This window comes from Pan troglodytes, chromosome 3 (assembly GCF_028858775.2).
Source record: "Pan troglodytes isolate AG18354 chromosome 3, NHGRI_mPanTro3-v2.0_pri, whole genome shotgun sequence".
Lineage (NCBI taxonomy): Eukaryota > Metazoa > Chordata > Mammalia > Primates > Hominidae > Pan > Pan troglodytes.
Window position 1 is genome coordinate 27,717,416 of NC_072401.2, and position 21,954 is coordinate 27,739,369.

The window sequence follows — 21,954 nt, forward strand, 5'->3', positions numbered from 1 at the left end:
TTCCATTTCAGGCACGTTGCTGAAGAAACTGGCATCCGGCTTCAGAAGTACCTTAAAAAATCAGAGATAAACAACTAGGAAAAGCCACATGTGCCTTGATATTGTGTATTGCACTTATGATAGAATTTAGGAAGGCCTTTCACAGCATCTAGGCCTATATTATTACTGTACAGATAAGGAAACTGAGGATAAGTTCAGAGTTAGGTCTAGAACACATGTCTACCAGCAGATTTCACATTGCAATGCAGAATTAGGGATAAGAGAGTAAAATATTCAATAAAGTATTTCTGCATATGCTGCCCCATTAAAGATCAGCCATTATGCTCTAACGAAGTCCAATTGAAGAAAGATAACTCAGAGAATTTGAGTATTTGAAAACCTTACTCATGAGTGTTCAAATGTGATAAGGCTTGGCTCTGTGTGCCCACCCAAATCTCACCTTGAATTTTAATAATTCCTACATGTCAAGGGCAGGGCCAGTTGGAGATAATTGCATCATGGGGGCAGTTTCCCCCATATTGTTCTTGTGATAGTGAGTGAGTTCTCATGAGATCTGATGGTTTCATAAGCATCCGGTATTTCCCCTGTTGGTACATTCTCTCTTTGCCTGCTACCATCCATGTAAGACCTGACTTGCTCCTCCTTGCCTTCTGCCATGATTGTGATTAAGCCTCTTCCTTTTGTAAATTGCCCAGTCTCTCGTATGTCTTTATCAGCAACATGAAAATGAACTAATACAAAATGATAAAAAGATCTCTAGACAACAAGAGGCCAGATACTAACAAGGAGTCACCAGTTGTCTGAAGTTCTTCTGTGGTTCAAATTCAAGCTAATGCTTGAGTACTGGACTCAAGCAGGGGTCCTGAGAGTTCTGGCTTAGTGTAGGTATGAAGCCAGACTTGCCACAAGCCTGCAGGTGAGGGGTCAGGAATTTAGCATCCTTGGGTTTTGCTGAGCTTTAGAGCCCGTGCCAACAGAATGTGCTAAAGCATCAACTTAAAACTATTGGTCTGAGCAGTAGAAATTGAGTATGAAGCAACCAGGTAGAAACTGGATGCAAGAGAAAGAAAAGCTAGATTAAACAGAAGGTTATGGGGTGACATTCTAGAGACTTTTAAAGGACAGCCTGATGCTGTACCAGGTGGTGGAGAAGAAAATCTTCAGGGTGCTAAATCAGTCTAGACTTTATTGTTGGTGATCATTTCAGAGGAAACTGAGTTAGGAGATGAAGGAAGTGTGGTGGGGAATATGTGTTAGAAGGTTTGCTTTGAGGCTTGACTTGGGAAAATGTCCCTGGTCCACTGTGTAGGTGTGAGTCGAGGTGATTAGAATACAAGACGATGACTGGGAAGAACTGTTGACTGTGCCTTTTTCATTCAGACAATAAATATTCATGAGCATCAATTTTGTGCCAGGCACTGGAGATACAACAGTGCCCATGGCAGAAAGGGCATCTGTCTTGATGGTGCTTATTGTATTTAGAAAATGCCATAAGCAGATAGATACATGAATAAACATAAGTACAGATGTAAAATGAAAGAAATAAAAATGGGATATCACAAGGTGAAGAGTTTTTTCAAGAAGATGGTGTGGGAAGGTCTATCTGAATAAACATAAGTACAGATGTACAATAAAAGAAATAAATAATGGGGTATCACAGGATGGAGAATTTTTGAAGTAGAGGTTGTGGGAAGGCCTATCAGACAAGATGGTGTTTAATCAGATGAGAAGCATTGATCTGTTTTAGAAGCAGAAGAAAAGCATTTCAGGCATAGAAAAGAGCAAATAAATAGGGACTGAGAGAGGAAAAGTTTCACGTTGTTCTAGGAACTGTCACAAGACCATTTGACTGCAGCATAGCAGGCATGGGGGAAAGTAGCATGAGGTGAGTTTGGGAAGGCAGGCCGGGAGAAGTTTGTAAGGCATTATGGGTCTTGGTAAGTGTGGTAACCACTCTCCTGAATGGTCCCCAATGATACACTGTGTGGTCCTTTTGCACACTTTACCAGGATTAGTCTTTGTTACCAATAGAGTATGGCAGAAATGGTGGTATGTGACTTCTGAGATTGGGTTATAAAAAACAATGTGGCCTCTCTCTCTTTCTCTCTATCCCTGTGTGTGTGTGTCTCTCTTTCTTAGATCATTTGCTCTGAGGGAAACCAGTGGCTATCTTGTTAATAACCTTATGAAGAGGTTCACCCTGTGAGCCTCACGAGTAGGCTTGGACATAGGTCCTCGAGCCCTAATCAAGCCTTCAGATCATTGAAATTCCAGCCAACAGCTTGATGGCAACCACATGAGAGATCTGAAATCATTCAGCTAAACCCACTTCCAGATTCCTGACCCTTAAAAACTGTGTGAGATGAAAAATTGTTGTTGTAAGCTGCTAAATTTGAGGTCATTTGTTACCTAGCAATAGTAACTCATATTGTAAGGACTTTGGATTTTGTTTAAATACAATGTCCTTTAGAAAAAAAGGAAAGAGAGGTCTTGGAAACTGTCACTAACTTGAAGGTTGACCAAGTAACCTTTTGAGATAGTGTTCAGTGATGATTTGCTGGACCCCTTGCCTTTAGACAGTGATATATTGTCTCCTTGTGTTTAGAACTCTAATACCAATAGAATCAAGAAGTTGTTCTATTTGCAGTCTCCTTGAAAACAAAAGCAGGACTACATTTAAAGCTGTAATAAAATAATGTTATTCTATTCAGTCCCAAATGTTATCCTCCCTAGACACTTGGTACATCATTGTCTACTCTAATCCAATTCAGTAAGCATTTTTAGAGAAACTTTTTTTTTTTTTTTTTTTTGAGACAGAGTTTCACTCACTCTGTTGCCCAGGCTGGAATGCAACAGCATGATCTTGGCTCACTGAAACCTCTGTCTCCCAGGTTCAAGCAATTCTCCTGCCTTAGCCTCTGGAGTAGCTGGGACTATAGGCATGCATCACCATGCCTGGCTAATTTTTGTATTTTTTTTTTTTTTTTTTTAGTAGAGATGGGTTTTCACAATGTTGGCCAGGCTGGTCTCAAACTCCTGATCTCAAGTGATCCCACTGCCTTAGCCTCCCAGAGTGCTGGGATTACAGGCGTAAGCCACTGTGCCCAGCTGAGAAACTTTAAGTGACAGTTCTGTGTTTAGTGTTGTGAGGCCAGGCCTATGGCCAGAGTCACAGTTCCTGTCCTCTAGTTACTCACAATCTAAGGTGGAATTGGATTATTTTATATTCTGTCCAAATTGGTGCTCTCTCCCTTCTCTTCCCTAACACTTGATTCTTGTTTATGATAAGGATGCTGAAACTGCAGAACACCAACAGACGAAGACTGGTCTAAGGATTTTTTCTTTCTTTTTTTCCTAACAAATACAAGTACTATCTGTATTGTTTCCAGTCCTATGTAGAAATTGAGATTTTCTGACCTGAGGAGATTGGGTCAGGAGTTTATAAGCTTTCTTGTTATTAAAGTGGTGGTAAGTGGGTTACTCTGAAGCTTGTAGCTAAGTCCTTGTTGAGGCAACTGGTGATTAACCTAAGGTCAGGTCCATTGTCACATCCAGTCACTCTTTTATATTACCATACTTAGGGCATCGAGAGACAAGCTTTACCCTAGTTTTACATACCATAAAAAGCAAGTAAGCATGGTTTAAAAACATGCCTTGAACATCTACATGCATCTCCTTTTGTTGCAGATGTTCTCTCTCTTTTTTTTATTCATCACCACAATTCCTCCTCTGCCCCCAATCTGGCCCCTGGTAACCGCCATTCTACCCTCTGCTTCTGTAAGTTTGAGTTTTTTAGATTCCAGATAGAAGTGAGATTACCTCGTATTTGTCTTTCTGTGTCTGGCCAAAAGTCTCTCTCTTAGTGCTATACAGAGATCTCTACATACCTTCCTTTAGAAAAGTAGACAATGAATACTTTCTCTTAGTTCTTTCTGATATCTAAGAGAAGCAAAAAACCATTGCCTGGCAGTGACAGGATATCTAGGAGAAACAAAAACCATTGCCTGGCAGCATCAGGCTGATTATAGGAATATTTTTTTCCCCAAGGGCCTCCTAAAACACAAACACACCCAGAACAAATACTAATACAAGGCAAAACCTGATAGCTGTGTCACTGAAGGTGCATATTTCAAGGTGCCTTTGAGATTTGGGTACCTCATTTTGGAATTCTGAGCAGTCTTCATAGGCAGGTGCATCATCTCGGTGGAGAAGGAGGTCAGCTGGGTGCACCGAGGCAGAACTGACTGGCTAAATTGCCAATGGCCGCAGAATGATCCAGCAACAGTCTGAAGCCAGGAGGACAGAAACAGCTGTATCCAAGAGGCATTGAAATCTGTCTCTAATTACATTCACCCAATAAAAGCTTGGTTATTTACCATTGGAGAGATGCTTATAACAGCATTTACATCTTTCATCCTTCCAAATAATTTTGCCAGGTTTTTTTTTTCTTCCCCTAGGTTTGAAGGGCCAAATGTTGAGAAAGCACATTTCCAGAATGTCCTGTTTTTTGTGTGATGCAATGTAAAATCATCTAGTAATTTCAGATGCTAAGGAGGGATGTCTGCTTCTTGAAAAAGAGAGTGAGTCTGTTCACCAGGACTCCACTGTGTCTGTGTTGTGGTCCTGGGAAGATTAACCAGCCACAGTTCTTCATTTATCTGATGGCAGCTAGCCCGGGTTAACATTCAGAGTGAGTCCTAGTGGTAGAGGTTTCCACAGTCCAATGGTGCATAAGTACTATTCCATTAGTAGTGGGAGCAACATTTACAGGTCAATAAAGACTTCATAAAGTGCTTTATATGCTGATGTCAGCTAGCACCTAGCACACACGGGTAGCCATTAAACTGGTGGGTTTGCTGAACGGAGTTCATTTTCAGAATCTTTTCAATGAGACGTTCCTAAACAGAAGTGTTAGCACAGCACACAGGAATTGTACTGTTTTCTGAAGCCTCAGTCTTAGCCCAACTGCCTGAATGTAATTTGAAAAATGGCATTTAGCAGTTTCTATATAGATAGCGTAATGGTTACTATGATTAGCTTCAGAACCAGGCAGACTTGAGTTCAATGCCATCTTTGTTTCTTACGTGATGTAAGCATGAGTTCTTTAATCTTACTGAGCCTGGATTTCTGTCATGTGTCACGTGGGGAGAATATTACAGCTAAAGCAAAAGGAGAATGCCTTTTCACTATTCTTGATTCCAAGGGAGACATAGTCTTGGCTTTGATAATATATGCAAATACTTAGAATATTGTCCAGTTCACATTAGGCATTCCATAAGTGGCCATTATCATTATTGGAAGTTATTCTGACTCCCTGTGTACTAATTGGGAAATTGAGGGGTGGCTGATGTTATTGCTGCTTACTCTATGACTTGTGAGAGAGCAGAGTTAGACATAGTTCTTGCTTTTCAGTCTGATGTGGTTTTCACAGTTCTTATTTACCTTAGATGGCTTGGACTGAAAAAATCCATGTAGGAGGCATCCTTGCAGATCATATATTAACAAAACAAATAGAACAAATTTCTTCTTTTTCTCTTAACATAAATACTTTGTATAGGCCGAGCTACCCACTCCTTCTTTTATTCATTCCCATCCTTTCTCAACCCACGTAGGCCTAGCTTTCAGTTACCCATTTTTGAGACTGGGGACCTGTCAGTCAATATCTGCTCACCTCACATGCTCCAGTTTTCGTCCATTAGGACACAGAAACATAATTAAATGGTGAGTAGGAATAAAACACAGAATATATTATTTTCTGTTTCGTTTTGCTGCTTAATTCCTTTCAAACTCATTCAGCATATTGGTAAGCCTGAGAAATAGGTGACTAGGTGATTAGATCTCATTTACCTCGTCATCTCTGATCAACTGACAATAATTTTCTGGGACATTGTCTTCTGAAGGATTTTCTGATTATGAGTGTAGGTTCAACAGTGAAAAATCATAGTGGCCAATTTAAAATGATTGCTATGGGTGCAGAAAACTAAGGAGAGGTGGTGGCGTTGGTACCAGGTATTCCATCCGTGCCTTAAGATACTGGGTTAACAGCAGCGTGAGAAAGTCTTTCAGAGCAGGAGTCATTGCTGATCCATCTTGATAAATCCTAACATACATTTGGTGCTTTGCATTTTGTTTTTCAGATTTATTTATTTATTCAGCAAATATTTGTTGAGTGCCTACAGCATTCCAGGAACCTTGTTATCCAACTAGAAAAGTGTGTTCCCCTGACAATATACAAGCTGTAGTGAATTTAGTAGTTTACCATTTCCTTTTTCTATCTCTTCTTTATTTCATTTCTGAATTTCGTGTCAGTTCGTGCCTTCATTATCTTGACCTGGACTGTCATAACCATGGTTTTCTAGGGAAAAACTGAGTACCCCACTCCATCAACTGCCCGAGGTCTTAAAGCACATTTGTAAGTTCTCCCAGGGGAGAGAAGAAGCAATAGTGAGGGAGAAGAGAAAGCAAGGAAGGCCAAGTGGTAGAAACCAAGTTGAAAAGTACTGCCACTGAGAGATTACTGGGAGAAAAAAAAGAGTTTATTTGGAGATAGTTTTCAAATAACCACAGATACCAAGAAAGACAAATTTTCTCTTGGAAAATTTCTCTTGGAATTTGGTAGATGGGCACACCCACCTTCTTATTTTTATAAGCTGTAAAAGCTTATGACTGTGACAGTCTCCTAAATGGTGTCCTAACCATCATCTTACACTATCCATTCCATCCTGCCCACTGTTTCTAAATAAGTTTTTTCAAGATGTGCACCTCCAGTCATGTCACTCCTCTGCTTAGAGCTCTTTGATGGCTTCCATTGCCCACAGTAGAAGTTTTTGTTAGAAATTATCAATGCATTAGGATAACTTGTAAACTGTGTACCAAATATCTGCTATTAGCTGAGTTTCAATGTTAAAGATTGGGAATAATTTACTTTTTAAGGTAAATTTTACAATTTTGAATTCCATTATTCTTTGGGGTTGTGAATGATCAGCAGCCAATCTTTTCTAAGTTGTGGGCTACACCATGTGGCATTTCCCACCAGTGCTTGTCATGATGTCATTGTTATTATTTCACTCAGAATCTGGGATTGTCCAGGCATATGTATTCAACATTTCACCATCAACTGTCATAGATTTTGCAGTAGAATAGCCTCTAGCTGATCAAATAAAGTCCAGACTTTGTAGAGGCTTTGTGATGACCCTCTATTCTCATCTTGTTTATCTGTCTAGACAAATCTTTGAGAGTTCCACCTCTTACTCTGTCAAAAATGTTTTTCTACAGCCCCTCCTTCCAATCAATTTAATAAACCCCTCGAATATTTAAAGATCACAATTCAATTCAAGCATTACTTATAAGGTCTACCTTGATCCCTTCCTCTCTGCTTCTGGTAGAATTGAGTGATCACATAATTGCACAATAATTAAAAAAATGAGGACACCTGTCTCTTCATTTCTCATTCGTTTCATCAGATCCCAGTAGAAAGTACCTATTGCATCAGTTAGGATAGTCAGGGCCTGCTGTGAGAACAAACAATCCTCAAATCTCAGTGGCTTGCCACAACAAAGGCTTATTTGTTGCACCTGGTTCATGTTCATTGTGAATTGGCTGGCATCTTTCTCTACACCATCATTCAGAAATTCAGGATGAGTCAGAGTCCACTGTCTTAGACACCGCTGGTTATTGTAACAGAGGAAAGACAGGGTCTCACAGAGGCTACTCCATCTCACTGTTATTTGTATTTCTGATTCATTACTTATAACTATTAGCATGACGCTATTCAAACACACAAAAAAGCCAGGAAACACAGGATTATCTTATGCATGTGAGGCAGAGAGCAAGAAATATCTGGCAAATATTACTTATTATGACCACATTTGCCCAGATAGAAAGCAATCACGGTATTCCCTAGAGTTATGGAGGGGCCTATTTTTCTGGGCACATTTGTGTGACATATATGGACATACTCGGCTGTTCCTTAGCAAAGAAGAATAACTGATAATATACAAGGTGTACTGTATACAAGGTATGTCTCTGTCACACCTTGTGTCTTCAACTCCTACAGCCAGGTTCAAGGGTTGGGGGGTCTAGAAGCTTCATAGAACACATCCTGTTTCTATTTCTATGGATATCCTAGGTAAGCTTTGCATATCTAAAAACTCTTTGTGAACCATTGTGCTGGGAACTTCATATATAACATCTCACGTCTCGTCCAACAATCCTATGAGGTAGACATTGTTTTCTGGACGGGGAAATAGAATACTAGAGAGGATAAATAGCTTGCTCAAGGTCACAGAACTAAAATGTGGTGGAACTAAATTTAATTCCAGCCTGTCTTCTGAATCTGTAACTTTTATTTTTCTTTTTACCTCTGCAGCATTGTACATGAAACCCAGGGAAATATATTGACTTCCTTTAAAGTTAAATGTATTTTAAACTTGTACCCAGTATCATCTGAGGGTGCTCTAAGTCTTGGTATGTTATATTCTGATATGTAAACCACGTTTTGTATTGTTTTAAACATTTATCTGTCTGCATTTTTAAGGGAGAATATCAAGGGTTTATCTTCTTACACAGTCCTGTTCTGACAACATGAGGGCATTTTGTAGTGACAGTGAGTTTTAATTCAGAAAAATGGATGGGACAGTGATTCTCCTGCAGTAAGAGATTTATACATATTTCCTTCTCTCTGTTAACAGGATTTATTCATCAGCTCTGAACAACACTTGCCAAAGGCTTCACTCTCTCTCCCCTCCATCCCCCGAAATAGCTATTGGTATTTAATAAATAATCATTGTTATGACTTAAAACGCTCGTTATAACCAGATGAAACAAGGCAATTGGGTTTTATTTTTAAAGCAATGAAAAGGAGTTAGTTTATTGCATCTCTTTCAGAGAGCTTAGGTGGGGGTTTCAGCCACAATGATGCTACTTTATTATGAATTTCTATCAGTTGGATAGACTAAAATTAACATTTGATGACTTCTTCATTGATATCTGACATTTTTTTCATAGGCAGACTCTAATAAAGAAGTCAGTTAGAGCTATTAGACATATTTTAGAAGAATTTTTGGTGCATATCTTCACTTAGATTATGAAATTTAAATCATTGCTGCTATCAGTTTGAATGCTAATGATATAGCCTGCCAGATGGAAACCTTTCATAAATTTTCACTTTTCTCTTACAGTGGGTTGTAAATCTTAAGTAAATGACTTCTTGGGTGAACTATGTTGATGTCAGCTTTAGTGCCTTATGTCCACACTAATTTCAATGTCATAAGTACCTGGAAGGCAGGCAACTCTTAATTAAATGCCATTTTCTTTGTGCATTATTGAGCTAGAGCAGAGTGCAGACTCTCCTTGCATTGTCTGTGGCTTACTGGAGAATAGCTCTGCTCTCGCTTTGTCACAAGTGGGTTCTTTTGGAGCTATTTAAATGCTTTGGTGTCATGCAGCTTCTCCTCTCTCAACTAAAACTGTCTCCCTCAATGTGTCTTTCAGAGAGTAAAACACTGTTTTCTTAGCCTTTTGTTCTCCATTTTGACAAAACACATTCTGTAGGTTCTTGCCTTTTTTAACAATTTTTTTCCTCCAAAAATTGATGTTTTAGTTCTCTTCAGGAGTGCTAATCTCCATATGAGAACCACACTGGATAAAACTCCTTTTTTCCCTATGGGGTTATATCAGTATTCAGACTAAATCTTCCGAAGGACTTTTCTACCAATTATGAAGAGTTCTGATAACTTGTGCCTGCTTATTACTTAGATTTCTTGGGAATTTTTTTATTACAAATTTTTTTTTTCCTTTAAAACTGAGCCAAATTTTGAAAAATATTATCACTTTTTTTAAAAAAAAAAACAGCAGACAAAACATAAAATTAAATGAAAGATTGTTCAAATTTTTTATTCCTTGGAAGCCCAAAGGAAAGAGATGATAAAATCACAAGAAAAATACTTAGGTGAGCCAATAAATATTCCCAGTAGAAATCTCAGAAATCCTACAGGTAAAACAACTTTTTCCAGTTATTGAGTTATTTTCTCAGCAGTTGTTTATTTATTGATTTGTTTTGCCATTAGACCTACAGACCAAGTGATAAATGTGCTTCCTCTGTTGTTACAATGTAATGCATTGAGCTTTTCTTGAAGCTTCATTAAAATTATATCTAAAGCACCGATTATAAGAAAATGATTAATAATACAATAACATAGAGCAACTGTTCTGTGGCGCTGCTTGGAGTTGCGAGCTTTTTCATCAACTCTGTTTTGTTCTCTGCTTCTATCCATGCAGGGAAGCAAATGCTCGTCACCATGTTTTTTCATCAAGCAACAGGAACCATCATTCTGTAGAAACAAAGGCACCAACAAAACATTTCCAACCATTAAAATAATTTCCCGACATGGTTTCAGTAATTAGTGTATTTCATTTTCAACAACTATAATTAAACCTGACCTTTAAGCTAATTATATCTTGACATTTATGATTTTAAACTGGCTTTCCCTGTGGTGACAGTGTGTTAGATTCGGGTTCTAATGCACAGGTTTGTACTATTTACCTGTTGTCAAAGGGTCTCTGTGTGGCTCGAAGGGGACCATTTCACCCAGCGTCCTGTTATTGGAGGGCTAATGGTGCCACCAATGGTGCGGAAGGAATATTTTCTTCTACAATATACAGATGATGCTGAATTTTTGTAAAAGTGTTTGGATATAATTACAGTCACGGCAGAATCCCTGCTAGAGAATTTCAAAGAACAGGATGAAAATTAACTCAGAGTCTGAGTGTAGATCAAGTGGTCTTTTTTTTTTTTTTTTTTTTTTGCATATAACAAGCTGCCATAGAAGAAAAGTTGAGTCAAAGTGAAACTGGGGAGAGAGGAGAACCCAAGATGGCAGGCCTTGTCTTGTTGGTTTCCAATAAGCTTGAGCAATGATGGGAATGTTCACTGTTTTTTTTCCTTTTGTCTCTCCTAGGCTACTTCCAAATTAGCTTTCCTTTTTCCTGATAATAAGAAGAATAGCTAATATTTTCTAAGCCTCACTGTGTGCCAGGCACCATGTTAAACACTTCACATGTATTATATTCATCCTTTAGCAGTCCTTGGAGGTATGGAATCCATAGCCCCTTGATTTTCTTCAAGTGTCAAATGCCAATACTTGGTGAAACAAGATGTATTTTGAAATGTTAATGTTCATGTTTCTTTTTCCCCATTTGTCTTATGTGATCATCCAATGTTTGGTCAGAGGCATCCATACGGCTTTTAAGAATGAGAATAAACAGTCAGGTTTGCTTTTCTTACTTCCAAAGTGGGTTCTAAGGGAAGCAGTGCCACAATCAGAGAAGTGGAAAGAGGATAGAGTAAGAACTAGAGAGCCAGGCTGCTCATCGCCTCACCTCCTTGCATGAAAGAGAGCTGGAGCAGGGAGGATAGGTGACCTTAGTGGAGGGGAGGCAGGAGAGAAGTGAGTTCATGGGAAATGTGGTGCAAAGCAAGTGAAGACATGTTGTGGGGTGGGTAATAGGAACAGCCAAGCAGAGTACTAGAGAGTACCCTGGAAGCTCAGCCTTCAGAGGCAGACTGCCAGTGGGGAGAGGACTGGCCACATTCAGGCAGGTGGAGGAGCTGTGCTAGTGGAGCCATTAGCCTCATTGCCCTTGTGAGATCTGAACTTTTCATGGAGAGTTGCCTGCAGGTGGCTCATGGATTGTTTGGTAGGAAGATAACTGTGATGAGACTTCATGAGGCCATCAAAAATCTGGGGGCAGTGGGGGTGGGGGGAATTTACTTTTTTTCTGTGGCCTGGGACATACATAAGAGTCTTAAAATATAGGAGGGAGGTCATTACGCTTAGAGAGGCAGGGACATTATGGAAAGGAAAGCCCAAGCCTTATGCTTAGGTGGGACTAGATGTGAAGGGACTCTGTCTTGTAACATGGAAAACGATTTAAGTTCTCACTGGATATTTATTTTTAACAGTGATTTTGGTTAAAAAAATCAAAATCAAGACTCAACCTGGTGGTTTTCTAATGGTGGGATTAGAGGCAGGGGGATACTTGGTTTCAAAAAGGCATCCTGAACTTGTTTTATATTAAACTCAGTGGTTTCTACCTCTTTGCATAACTTTAGGATGCATCTTATTTCTAGGCATCTCATTTCTGGGAAGTGAGATGTGTGCTTCACCACTGTGTGTTGCCAAAGAACAGGTTAGATCAAGTGTGTCCACTGACCGAGCAGTGGGAATGGGCTTGGGGAGTAGGATTGAATAAGGCACAAGATAAGCACAAAGATAGGATGTTGTTAAAGAATTAGGACACAGACCTTGGCAAAGCTATTACAACTTTAAGATTGTTCTGTCGTCTTCTCTAGTTTCGTCTTCTTGGAGATTTGGGGCCTCTGTGTGGACTGCAATAAAACAAGTTGCTGAAACATTGTGTGAGGACACCCTGGCCCTTGCTTCACTTTAGGCAGGTTTCAGACAATGTCGGTTAGCTTCCTTTTACTCAATGTACCTGCATAGAAGTGAACCGATGGTGAATTGGTGATTCTAAAGTACTGGTGGTGAGAAAGGAAGATAATACTGATTAGAATTTAAAAAAATGTTTTAATTTTTACTTTTATAAATACAGGGAGTACACGTGCAAGTTTGTTACATGGACTAGAAAAATACTAACGAGTAAAAATCGACAGCCATTTGAAGTTAGGGTCAGCCCCAGGGATGTGTCTTAGAGTGGTTATTAGGTGGCTCTGTCATGCATTGCTTATTTTGCTTGTCTATCTGACTAGGCTGCAAGTGCTATAAAGTTAGGGCTGATAGTTTTGTTTAGCTTTGTTTTGTTTTTCCACCTGTGTGCTTAGAACTGGTCAAAAATGCTTCCAGATGAGTGGATCCAGCCTTTGGAAAATATTTTCCTCTTCATGAAAGGCCAGTCTATATATGGCCACTCATGCCTCTGTTCTGATCATCATCTTTCTGTTCCAATTCCCAAGAGGAGTCAGTTTCATGAGTTTTGGGGCCAGGGGCTGCAGAAAATTGTAAAGATTTCAAGAGAGCCAACTCCTTGTTCCCTTCAGCATGTCAACAAGGCAGTGTCGGAGAGCTACTCATTCCAGGTGCTGCTACTATGACAGAGAACCCTGGACCACTCCTACTGATGTTGACTTACAGAGGAACTAGTTGGTTGGCCTTGTGGTTAATTTATTCTCCATCTGGGGCAGGCTGTATAGCCTGTATATCCAAGTTCATCTCACAGGAGACAAATAGACTGGACCTATCCTTGCAAGTGTATTGGGTGGGTCAGATGTTCAGCAAGATCCTTATGACTCTAATCTCTGGTAGATTTATTATCTGAGTCTTATAACCCCTTGCTGTCTTGAAGACTATAATCTATATAATGTGTGGTGAGTAAAACAGCTAGCCAGAATGCCATTCCTAACGTGTTATTGGCCTGTAACTCTGCTAAGAAGGCTCAGAAAGTCATAAATCTGATGTGAATTTATAGTGGCAGACTTAAGTGTAGTCAATGACAAGAGAGTCCTGTTATTTTACTGACAGGGGATCACCAACACACTGAGACTTACACATCTGGTCTATTAAGAGTTAAAAGTAACACTGAATTTAAATTGCTTTTAACACAGGATATATCTAAATATTCACTGTGTATTTATTTATCTCTGCAGTTCAGAGCCTTTTCTGACCAAAGTCTTTACATTTCTGTGCTAACAGTTTATTCTTTATCAGTAATGATCTTTCTGGGGCCATTTGATTTGACTGTGCAGTGACACATGATATTTGGATAAACCAGGATTTATTTCCTCTTTAGCTCTGCACATGGAGTTTGGTGACACGTTTACAAGAGATCACCTGTGATGAGGACAAAGGTCGGTGGAAAGCTGTTCAAACAGAGAGACTTGGCCTTGAGGAGCCCATTTGAACCTCAACTCTTGACCTGTTCATTGACTGTGTTGGCTAATTGGGTCTTCAGTGCAAAGCAAGAAACAATGCTCAGCTTTGCTAACTGTCTGTGTAGCCAGAACATGAAAATCAATCTACCGATGACCAAAAGGGCATAGCAAACAACATCCCTGTGGAGTTGGGTGTTTTTGGCCTTGGCGTTCCACAGATGTGACCTGAGAATTCACACAACTTACATGAAGATGCAATTCATATAATTAATATGTTCACTGCATGAAGATTTTATTCACCATAAGTTGGGATGGTGAGAGACGGACAGAAAACACAGAAGCCCGAGGTAAGTAGAAATGTGACCCATGAAAGCAGTTTGGGTTCAGCTGAAAAGATTGTGCACATTCTGATATCATTGAATTGTATTCTTTTTTTTTCCCCCATCAGTGAGATGTGAAGGATTTTACAGCTTGTGAAGGAAAATAAATCATATGAACACAAAACAAAAAAATCCACCTCTCTTTGGATACATTCCTTGGTTTAACTCCAAAGAAGTAGCTTGTGTGGCTTCTCCTAAAATGTGTGAAATACCACCTGGCTGGGTCCCAGGGAAAAAACCAACTTGGGGGTCCCTGAGTGCTGAAGTCTCCTGGCAGCTCAATCCTTGTTAGTATTTGAGATAAATAAAACAATTGATCTTATCTGAAAACTGCATAGAAAGTAAGAATGTTTTTATTACATTGAAAATGAAAAAAAAAAGCTCTTGACTTTTTTTTTTTTTGATGGAGTCTCGCTCTGTCACCCAGGCTGGAGTGCAGTGGCGTGATCTCAGCTCACTGCAACCTCCACCTCCTAGGTTCACGCCATTCTCCTGCCTCAGCCTCCTGAGTAGCTGGGACTACAGGTGCCCACCACCATGTCCAGTTAATTTTTTGTATTTTTAGTAGAGGCAGGGTTTCACCTTGTTAGCCAGGATGGTCTCGATCTCCTGACCTCGTGATCCGCCCGCCTCGGCCTCCCAAAGTGCTGGGAGCTTTTGACTTTTTTAAAAAACTTAATGCTGTCAGATCCAAAGGAAGTTAAATAAGCATGCATTTGGATTTAGAATCTTGATTAAAGAAATATCTTGGAAATGAGCCCCATAGCACAGGACCCTCTTCGGTAGAATTTATTAGAAAGATCCCAAGTGGCAAGCATCATTTTTATTTTCTCTTTCTCATTTAAGGTGGGAAGCTCTTTGCTCTCTTTTAAGATGCTTACTGCTGAAGTAAGTACAAAACAGGTAAGCACATTTTAATCAGGGGATATTTTCAAGGCTTGCAACAGTAAGTTACATTGGATATATCCAGGAAAGCTTTTTAAAAATCCCCAAACCTATCTCACGTACTTTGTTTTTAACATAGGAAGGGAAGAGATAAAAGAAAATAAAGAAGGAATAAATCGAGTATAATGTGGCAGATGCCTTTCTCACTGCCTATAATTGTGTAAAGAAACAATACAATGCAGTAAAACTCGGCGGATTTTATTTGGTTTATTAGCTCCAACTGCATCTCGAGCTGTCTCACTGCCCCAATTTTAGACAATACATGACATCATAATTGCTTCTGGCATTTTACAGTAATAGATACTGGTGAGAGTTGTCTGAGTTGGTTTTTTTTCTTGCCTCCCCTCACTTTATGCGTACTTCTTTGGAAAACAGCAACCTCTCATTTGCAGTGCATGCACATTTTGGCTAAGATAGTTCTTCACTACGCTGCCTGCAAAGATATTCTGCTCCATTTAAGTTCGAAGGCAGCTTTCTTCAATCCACCAAACAGACTCTTAGGTTCTCCCAATGATGCCTATCAGCTTACTCAGTGTGGTACCCCTGTCCAGGGTGCTGAACTGGGGAGATTAGCCAAATTAACAAAAACCAGGGCAAAAATCATTCTCAGGAAATCCAGATTCCTAAAGTAAAACCTTGGGTGACTTAATAGTATTTATATTCCACAATATATGTAGAGATTTTCTTTTGCTCTGCATGCATGACCTCTGTTATGTGCTGAAGACCCAGCTAACAAACCAGTAGCAGAGAGGTAGCTAAATGAAGTCACCAAGGCAAATGTGAGTTGAAAATTGACCCAAGCACTGGATGACAAGGACATCTTTATAAATATGTGAAGCTGATGCAGGCTTTGACTGCCATGCAGCAGATTAGCATTTTTAAACTGTGTCACAGTCCAAACAGTGCCTGGCTAGAATATTTATTATGTTACTTAATCTTGCTGAGCAAACAGACTGTATTTATCAGGACAGGGAAGGAGCTCCCCTTTCAAGGGCCAATTTGTCCAGAAAAGTATCAGATAAACATACATTGTTACAGATGGCAGTGTTAGGGGAGATGATTTTAAGTCTCACTTTTATAGGTGAGGGCACGGAGAACCAGAGAAGGTAAGTGACTTTCCCAAGGTCACATAGCTATTATGTGGTAGTGCTGGGACTAATTTTCTAGTCTTCTGATACCTTGAAAATTGTTCTTCCCATTGAGACAAGCACCCTCATAGCTGGGGAGCAGCCTGCAAACCTATGAACAGTTTCTGCTTTCCTGCAGAGTCACATGTTGATAGTGGTCCTGAGCAACTTTATGTTTTCTCTCTGATATCCCTTAACACTGGCCTTTGGGAGGAATAAGACATATTTCTCCAGGCCTCCTGCTGCCTGAGCCATGATTGGCATACTGTGACATGACTTTCCTATTACTACATTAAAGTGCCTTATGGGCTCATTCCTTCAAGATTCTGCCATCACTTATGGCTGAAAATGATGAGGACATAAATAGTTATATATTGCAATGTATGGCCAGAGAGCCAACTGGAAGTAGACACCGTTCTGAAGCTCCCAAACTCTATATCTATTGTATGCTTCTTACCATTTTCTATTTTGAATTATCATGTTTTCATGTAGTATTGTTCTTTATTGTATTGTAAATGTTCAAGATTGCCATTATTACCTCTGTTTTACAGATGAGTAAACCAGGAGTTCAAAAGACTTGTCTAAGATAAATGAAAACTAACTAACTAATTAGCAGTGAAACAGTGATATCTAGTTTCTATTCTATTCTTATTTCCCTTACCACATAGTTCCATCTCCCTACTATACCTGGCACATAGATAAGAATTAATACACCTATTTTGAATGAATGAGGCCAAATCTGATGTCCACATGCCTTCATTTTCATAATCAGTGATACTTTAATCTCAGGAGTAATGGAATGAGCTTAGCAGCTTCTCCCACAAACCTGCTTTCCAAGCTTTGTTTATTATTATTCTTATTTTTTTTAGACGGAGTCTAGCACTGTCGCCCAGGCTGGAGTGCAGTGGCGCCATCTCAGCTCACTGTAAGCTCCGCCTACCAGGTTCATGCCGTTCTCCTGCCTCAGTTTCCCGAGTAGCTGGGACTACAGGTGCCTGCCACCACGCCCGGCTAACTTTTTTTGTATTTTTAGTAGAGACAGGGTTTCACCGTGTTAGCCAGGATGGTCTCCATCTCCTGACCTTGTGATCCGCCCTCCTCTGCCTCCCAAAGTGCTGGGATTATAGGTGTGAGCCACTGCACCTGGCCTGTTTCTAATTTTATAAGGAGAATACCCTACCTATCTTTCTTCTCAAAGCAAGTCATTTAAGTTCCAGGAAATTATCCCTTAAGTCTGGCTTTCCTGTGTGTCTCAGTTTCCATTCCTCTCTCCCTCCTGCTACTGTACTAGATCAGGTCCCCATTATCTCTGATCTGCACTAAAATAATGAACTTCTTATGGACTGTCTTCCTGTGGATTCACCTCTCCTCCAGTGTGGTCCTCACAGAGCTGAAGGTTCTAATTCACAAATCTGATTACATCACCCTCCACTTCAGAACTCCCCATTTTTAAGGTCATAATCTTAACTCATGTACATGGCATGCCATGCCCTTCATGAACTGGCCACTCCTTGCTTTTGTAGAGTTATCTATTGCCACTCTTTACTTCTTACTCCACACTCTACTCTACCATTATTGAACTACTTGTCATTTTGCCCCATGGTCTTTCAGACTTCCAAGTCTTTGCATGTGGCATTCCCTGGAATATCCTCCTGCCTTGACAAAGTTGTACCTACATATATGATATTGTGAAAACACGTAACCAGTTTTTCTACCATTATAGCTCACGTTCTTTTGACAATGTCAAAATTGTATTTTAAAAGTGGATTCTGGGACTTTTGCTTCTGGCAAATAAGATATCACTCATACTTACTGAAATGGTTAAAATCAAGAACATTGACTATTCCAAGTGTTGGTAAAAATAGAGAGGAAATGGAACTCCCATACATTGCTGGCGGAAATGCCAAGTTGGTGTAACAACTTTGGCACACAGTTTGGCACTTTCTTTAAAAGCTACACGTGTCTACTACATGACCCAGCCCTTCTGTCCCTTGGTATTTAACCTAGAGAAATGAAAGCACATACCCATACTAAGGCTGCTACGCCAATGTTTGTAGCAGCTTTATTTGTTATAGCCCCAAACTGGAAACAACACAAATGTCCATCAACGGGTGAATGAATAAACAAATTGTCGTATATCCATGCAGCACAATACTACCCAGTAATAAAAGGAATGCACTATCGACACACTTTACAATGTGAAATAGTATCAAAATAATTATGGTGAATGATAGAAGCCAGACCAAAAAACAGTGCGTATTGTATGGTTCCATTTATATATACAGAAGAATCTCTGTATCTGGGGATTCTGCATTTGTGGATTCAATCAACTACAGATAAAAAATATTTGAAAAAATTTTAAAATGCAACATAAAAATAATACAATGCAATATAACAACTATTTATATAACATTTATAATGCATCAGGTATTATCAATAATCTAGAGATGATTTAAAGTATAAAAGAGAATGTGGGAAAGTTGTTCAAATACTGCACAATTTTACATAAGGGACTTGAGCGTCCATAGATTTTGATATCCACAGGAATGTCCTGGAAAAAAATCCCTGAGGATACTTGAGGGGACAACAGTAAATCCAGTAAATCCAGGGAATATAACCTAATGCATAGTGACAGAGAGCAGATGAAAGATTACTTGGGATGAGGGTGTCATGAAGAGGGGATGGGAAGGAAAGGGGGGAATGGATTGAAAATGGGCATGAGAAAACTTATTGTTGGGGTGATGCTTTTTTATTATTTTAATTGTGGTGATGCTTTAATAGGTATATACATATGTACAAACATATTAAATTCTTCATTTAAAATGTATGTAGTTTATTGTATGTCCTTTGTCCTCAGTAAAACTGTTTTGAAAAACAAATCCTAAAACTTACAAATAATGATTTTTTAGTTGTGAGAATTTCAGGCATTTTGGTGGGTGCCACGATCCTGTTCGGAGCATCTTTTTGTTATCCCTTGTCTATCAATATGACCTAAGAGTAAGGCTTGTCCCAACTATAGCCATTGGCCATTCCTAGTAAAGTATTTTCAGGACTATTTTTCACTTCTGAAGATAAGAAAAGTAAACATCTTGCTGAAAAAATGTAAGAAATATCAGACAGCATCATCTGGGGTTCTCTTCTTGTATTAGTTAGGGTAGGCAAACTGTTTCAGCAAAAATACCCAAAACATCAATGACTCAATACAAAGGAAATTATTTCTTACTTTCATGCAGGCCCTATGGTGGTGCTCCACATGATCATTCAGGGACCTTTATCATTTCTGCCCATTGCTCCACCATCCCCTAAGGCCTTAATCTCCTCTCTTGTATCTTGTCAACAGGCAAAGAAAGAATGTGTGAAAAATGAACTTGAAGGTTTAACATAGTCAAAAGCTAGAAGTGGTGGGTCTCATTTCTGCCCATGTATTCACATTTTATTGGACAGAACCCACCCTCAAGATGACATCCAACACCAACGGGAATGAAGGGAATGCATTTTGTAGCCAGCCTTCCTGTCTCCATTACAGTCCTCGATACCTACTCTCATTTGAGGTGTTTCTTAATGAGCTAGCACTAACTTTTGACAAATATACGCCTTCATTATTTAATAATTTTTGTGTGTGTTTACTTCCTATGTGAGAATACACATCAAACCTGGTTCTGTCTTTATTGTAGTGTCATAAAGGGATACAATGTACATAAGAGAAAGAGATAAGAGAAAGAGATATTAAAAAGATAAATTTCTAAGTAATTATAATTGAGGTAGATACTACAAAGAGAAAGAGCAGACAAAGGACCCATGGTCTTTCTACGAAAAACTGAACATTCATCCATTCATTTCAACAAATTGAACTCAGTGTGGAGCACTGAGCTGCCATGGTACAGAAGTCCAATCCTGTGAGTTTCAGTGACCCCTGCACTTCCGGAGTTCACAGTGAGTTGAGAAAATAAAACACCTATGCAAGGAACTCTATCAAAAGGCCCTTTAGAAGTACCATAAGAATTTGGAGTGGAGAACAACCAGTTATCCAAAAGAACTGTTTTCCCTTTCCTCTGGCGAGAAACTGCATTTCCTATGCTTCCACGTAGTTGGGTGCGGCCGTGAGTGAAATGTGAGCAGAAATGTTATGTTCAAGCTCTGCTTCTCTTGCTTAAAAGAAAGTGATTTCCATGGATTTATGCTATTTCCTCTTACCTGAAGTTTTTATGGATATATTTGTGGCCCAGCTTCAACCATGTGGAAGACAGTGCCCCAGAAGATGGCAGAGCCACAAGATGGAGGGAATCTGGGTCTCCATATGACTGGATTGAGCAGAGCTGCTTTCCCAGTCTGGATTCCTCATTTCAGGAATCTTATACAGAAAGCCATAAACTTTCATCTTGTTCATGTCACAATATTTCTGGGTCTTTTTTTTTGTTGTTGTTATAAGAGCTTAGTCTTTTCTAAGTCATTGTGAGAAATAAAATAAAAATAGAGTGATTCTCAGAGAAGAGCGATCCCCTCTGGCTGCAGTGACCAGGAGATGCTTCATGGAGAAGGTGGCATTTAGGTTTAACATTTTTTAATGGGTAGAAGAAAGGGGACTTTAATAGAGGGATGAGCCTAAGGAAAGGGCTGGGACTAGGAAAGTAGAAATTAACCACAGAATTGCATCATCACACATAGCTCTGGCTAGTTATCTCTTCTCCTTCCTCCTGCCATACAGATGTAGAGTTCTCTAATTTTAGAAGTTCTTTTTCTGTTAATTCTCATCTAAAGACGTTTAATATCCCATAGGGTTGGCAACATATGTAAAATTATTTTTAAAACTTTTTGGTGAAATTTGCCATTATAATTAGTCTCTTTATAATTAGTCTCTTTATAATACAACTCATAATCCCTGTTATATCACTGCAGTGAAATGAGGATAATTGAAATAATTAGTTGTATGATTCAGCTACAGTGTTATGGTGGCCTGGGTAATCTGGAGTGCTTAGAATTTGAGGTATAGGCCAGGCCAGTGGCTCACACCTGTAATCCCAGCACTTTGGGAGGCTGAGGCAGGTGGATCACAAGGTCAGGAGTTCGAGACCAGCCTGGCCCACATAATGAAACCCCGTGTTTACTAAAAATACAAAAATTAGCCGGGTGTGGTGGCTTGTGCCTGTAGTCCCAGCTACGTGGGAAGCTGAGGCGGGAGAATCACTTGAACCTGGGACGCAGAGGTTGCAGTGAGCCAAGACCATACCATTGCACTCCAGCCTGGGTCACAGAGGAAGACTCTGTCTCAAAAAAAAAAAAAAAAAAAAAAAAATTTGAGGTATAAGTGTTCTGAACATCTCCCCTTTGCCTACTTGTATCTACTTTTTGAGGGTCAGTGAGTACAACTAACACTTCCTTTTAAATATATTCCCCACCTCTTATGCTCTTCTCCTAACATGAACTGCAAGATTCTAGTATATTTGGGCTTATGACCATGATAGCTTGCTCTATAGTTTAGAAAGTGCTTGTTATATACATTATGTCATTCTAATTTAGACAACTGTAAGGTAGATTCTGGGCTGGTATTATCCCCCTTTTAGATGAGGAAAACCAAGGTCCAAGAAAGGCGTTGGAAGTTTTTGCTGGAAGTTTT

At 39.4% G+C, this 21,954-nt stretch overlaps 1 long non-coding RNA gene across 1 annotated transcript in view; it reads left to right on the plus strand.

The window, feature by feature from the left end:
• Positions 1 to 19,166, plus strand: part of LOC104006010 (uncharacterized) — a 65,015-nt gene extending 45,849 nt beyond the window's left edge. Inside the window, exons 4-6 of the long non-coding RNA XR_679536.3 lie at positions 13,807 to 14,235; positions 15,115 to 15,171; positions 17,210 to 19,166. This is a non-coding gene — a long non-coding RNA (uncharacterized LOC104006010). The remainder of the gene's footprint in view (positions 1 to 13,806; positions 14,236 to 15,114; positions 15,172 to 17,209) is intronic.
• Positions 19,167 to 21,954: the final 2,788 nt, after the last annotated feature.